This window comes from Ascaphus truei, unplaced genomic scaffold (genome assembly GCF_040206685.1).
Source record: "Ascaphus truei isolate aAscTru1 unplaced genomic scaffold, aAscTru1.hap1 HAP1_SCAFFOLD_804, whole genome shotgun sequence".
NCBI classification, from domain to species: domain Eukaryota; kingdom Metazoa; phylum Chordata; class Amphibia; order Anura; family Ascaphidae; genus Ascaphus; species Ascaphus truei.
The window spans coordinates 169549-174430 of NW_027457139.1; the positions used below are offsets into that span (position 1 = coordinate 169549).

The 4882-nt window shown below is 43.2% G+C and overlaps 1 non-coding gene across 1 annotated transcript; it reads left to right on the forward strand.

Moving 5' to 3' along the window:
* Nucleotides 1–73, forward strand: TRNAF-GAA (transfer RNA phenylalanine (anticodon GAA)). The gene has a single exon. It is a non-coding gene; the product is annotated as a tRNA-Phe (tRNA).
* Nucleotides 74–4882: the final 4809 nt, after the last annotated feature.

The following is a 4882-nucleotide window of genomic DNA, read 5'->3' on the forward strand; positions in this document are numbered from 1 at the left end:
GCCGAAATAGCTCAGTTGGGAGAGCGTTAGACTGAAGATCTAAAGGTCCCTGGTTCGATCCCGGGTTTCGGCAGATGATTTTGTCAATAGCAGTTTATTGAGCAACCTTTACATTATTTAGAATCATAATAATAATAATAATTTGTCACCATATGACTTCTGATTCCGTTCAACCATTTTATAAGAGATACCAAAGAAAGAATGCAACGTATGAAACAATAGCATTAAAAATCAGTGTTGCACATATAGGTATTGGCAAAATGATACAATAAGTGAGAGCAAGCAAAGTGCATTGTGTGCTGTATTTTGTTTATATGAGGCGGGCATCAAAATAACTAAACTAGTGCTAGGTTTTTTACTCTCTGAAAGCTCTGAAACAACAAGACAGGTGAATAGTTCCTCCACCAGAGCTCCAAGAGACACCCGCTTCAGCGCGACGAAGAAGAAGAAGACATACATAAAACCTTCTTGCATTATTGGCGATACTGCTGTGCCTGTGACCATAGCATTAAACATCAACAGTTCACAGACTGGTGTTGGTCAAAATATTTAATGAGCAAATGGCAGCAAAGTTGGATGTGTTCTGCGTGTTGTTTCTATTTTCTGATGACAGATATGGTCACAAAATGGATACACATTGTATCTTGTTATGTATAGACTTAGACTGTAAGCTTTTCGGGGGAGCAGCAACTCTTTTTCCGGATGTTTCCTTTTATGTCTGTAGCGCTTTTTACCATTATGTTTCCTATCATTTTCCCATGATGTCTCTTATTATTATATCCATGACAGATGTACTGTAGGATACTGTATCCCTAGCCATATATTTATTATATTCCAGTTTTGTCACTTGTATTATTGCTGTGAAGCGCTATGTATATTCCCCTTATGGTGACAAACTGGATAATATTTCCATTATGTCTCCTATTATTTTCCCATGGTATCTATTATTATTATTATTAATATTATTAATATTATTATTATATCCATGCAGAATGTAGGATAGTGTCATCTAAAAGCACATATTGATTAAATGGTTGAAAATGATGCCTCTGTTTTTTGCCAAGATTTTCTTGACACTTAAACCCCAAGACTTCAATAGAGCCACACTTAAAAGACATCATCATTCTTTTTTATTCAAATGTACTTTTATGGTGCAGAAGCTGCATGCTGCCTGTGCCTTCAGTGTATGCATTTGTCAGTGTGTCTCTATGTGCCTTTCTGTCTCTTAAAGCTGCAGTTCCGTCAATATCCTGCATGTGTGTTTTTTTTAATAAATCAGTTCTGTAGTAAGAAAAAATACTTTTAGCATTTTCTGTTTTCAAAAAAACAACTTTGAAAGACCAATTTTCTTGTATTCTATTTTAACAGCCATTTACTAAGGCACTGCCCCTTCATGTCCTGTCACAAGCTCTGGCACACCCCTTTGTCAGCCCTGCCCTCCCTCTAGCACATGTCAGTGCAGGAGTGCTCATGAATATTCATGAGCTTCTACTGAGTGACAGAAGCAGAAGAAAAATAGATCCCTTCACTAATTATGTCACCAAATTTCGCCTATCAATACATGGAGAATGAATTGACCTGCAGCTATACAGTTCTTTAGGTAATTAGAGATTGCACACATGAAACTATTGCAGTAAAAAAAAAAAAAAAGACTGAACTGCAGCTTTAATGAGGTGGGATCACCTCCTGTGCCAGGTGCCTGGACACAGTGCAGGCCCAGCCAACTGGCTGCTGCTGCTTAAACGCACTTCTCCTTTAATCCACACCTTGACCTTCACTCTGAACTTGATCAAGGAGAACACACTAACTTTGGGCAGTGCTGTGCCTTATATACCTTAGGAACAGGTACATCTCTGATGTCACTAACAGTGGACTCAGAGTATGTTACCACTCCCCTTGAACACATATTACACCTCACCAGGGTGTGAGGACAAACCTCCATGATTGGTGCTGGCAACCCTGTAACTTACCAGGCTTACTGCCAGCATGAGAGAAAACTGTATGCCATTTTATAGCATGGCTACATTTATATATATATGTGTGTGTGTGTGTGTCCGAGGCGGGGGGTGAGACGGAAGGAAGGGAAATACATGGGATGGGGGGGAAAGAGGGGGCTCGTGAGGTGGGAAATGGGGGAGGGGGGGTAGCAGGCAATACTGCCGACACGGGGGGGTGGGGCCTGCTTAAAATGTTTGTCCCGGGCCCCAGGATTTCTGTTGGCAGCCCTGGGCATGTGACCTGACCGGCTTGGGGGGCCGCGGGATTTCCCTGAGCGGGGAGAGAGCAGGCTGTTGCTTGAGGGCTGGGCAGCTTCTGCCATCCTTATTGCTGCTGGGTAATGCAGCCAATCAGGAGGTGTCAGGAGCCTGGGGGTGGGACCAAAGAGAGGAGGAAACAGCATGGAGCGGTAAGAGGGTGGGTGTGTGTCTCAAGCGCATCGCACCTTTCACCATTGTGTCCAGTATTTTTGGAGAAGCCACCTGGCAACCCTACATGGGGGCCACAAGGAACTCAGGATTTGAGGTTAGCATTATACTAAGGCCCTTTAGCTTAGAAAATACAAGTCTTTATATGTATAGACAGTTATCCTCCGACCACAACAAGCCAAAACCTGCAGAATTATTGTGTAAAGCATAAGGCTGCGCTTATAGTGCGGGTGACGGCGACTGCGCGTCAAAACAAATGCATTGCAGCCATCGCGTGCGCTTATAGTAAGCGCGACGCGACGGCGGCACTATAAGCGCGGCCTAACAAGTTAAATCAGGTAAAGGGGGGAAGGTGCTTTTAGTAACAGAGCTGTAGGATCCTCTTACACAGGAGTCTAAAAAAAAAAGTACTTTTTTGTTGGAAAAAGAAAACCTCAGAGCACATTACTTTGCCGTTGAATACTAATAACAGTAACACAGTGAGGTGATGTGGGCCTAGTTTTCCCATAGACCTATGTGTTCCCTGCCCCCAGCTGCTCTGTGTGCTCCTCAGCAGAACAATACACTGGCACAGCTCTTAGCCCGCCCCATCCCATACCCGCTCTTCCAATTGGACGGTGCCTGCTGTGTTCTTGATTGACAGCTGCTTTATCACATGTACAATCAGGACCCCCTTCCCAAAGCATCATGGGAAGTGTAGTTCAACCCCTCGGTGTCGTGACGTCAACAACTTGAGCTCAGGATGTGGGCCTACCCCAGTCAGTGGGAAGAGCAGCAGCTACATGTAAATATCCTGGCTAAACATGCAGGGTGTCAGCAGGAGTTACACACAGGCCTCCAGCTGCACCTATTTGGTAGGCTCTGTTTGTCTGTTTTATGTCCTGTACCTACTGATAAACTGGTTATAGGGAATTATTATCCCTCCTATTGTGTGTGTGCAAATATTATTAATAATATGATCTTTGCATATAGCAAATTACATGTTGTTCACAGCCTCCAACTGTACCTGTTTTTTTATGTCCTGTACCTATTACATTAAATTTTACCTATCTAGCAGGTACTGTACCTGTTATATCCTGTGCCTATTACATTCTTCTTGACCTATTTTACCTACTGTATTGATGCCAGTGGCTGAAGCTGCAGCTAATTCACGGCTGTTCTGCAGTGTGTGCGCTTGCTGCGCTGTGCGCGCGGCATTTATATTTGGCTGAGGTTAGTCAGCCATTCTATAATAGGAGCGCGCGTGTGCACGGCAGTGAGCGTGGGACCAGCCGACGGGGGAAGATGAAGAAAATAAGGAATTCACGCTGCTACTGCCGCTGAAGTGTGTGTGTGTGTGTGTGTGTGTGTGTGTGTGTGTGTGTGTGTGTGTGTGTGTGTGTGTGAATAAGTGCACAAATACATTTTTTTTATTTATTAAACATGTTTTTTTTCTTTTACAAATCTTATTTAAGTAATTATTCACTCACAATCTACAGTATACACACACACACACACACTACCTCCCAGCATGTCACTCCCGGCAGCACGGACTCTATACACACAAACCGTGTGCGGCACATGCACACGCGTTCGCACAGGCGTGCGCACGGCCACATAGTATATTACGAGCCTAAAGCAGCTGGCTGGGAGATTGATGACTTACCTGCTAACGATCAACTGGTTATGGTGGATATATACACACAATAGAAGTGTTATTAAAAGTATATACAAATCCATAGATATGTATATTTTATTGGTTATATGATCTTTGCATGTAAGTAAATGGTTCATGTTATTGAGCTTCGTACAGTGGGGTCACTTTCCTGCCAGCTCCTCTCTCCCACAGCGAGATACTGCAGCAAATAAAGTTACCTCTTCTGTTTGTGCCAAATGTTGGAAGGTCTGTAATCCTGTCTGTCAAAGTTCAAGGACGTAAGTGATTTAATGAAGTTTGGTAATGCCAATAAATTGCATTTTTATAGGAAAGTTTTCACTTGAAAAGGTGAGACTCCACTGAAGTATAAGTAAAGTCAATGTGTAAAAAACAGATAGGTAGCGCTATATCCTATTGTGCAGGCAGCCTGTGATATATCCCTGAACCCCAGTCAGGTGTAGATCAGTGCAAAAATATATATCAATGGCGCTCTGCACTAACAATGTGTAACATATAATAATAGTAATAAAAATATACAACCAGTGGCGTGGATGTTTCTCCTGGAATGGATACTCCACATGTGATGGGTGAACATGTAAGGAAAAAATCATAACATAGTGTAATACTGTTAGGCATACATACAAACATATAACATAAGACGGACGCTGGGAACAACAGATGACCAATTACAAACACATTTAATAAAGCATTAAGCGGGGGGGGGGGAGAAAGGGGAGCATTAAAGCGGGGGGGGGAGAAAGGGGAGCGGGGGGGGAGAAAGGGGAGCGGGGGGGGAGAAAGGGAAGCGGGGGGGAAAAAG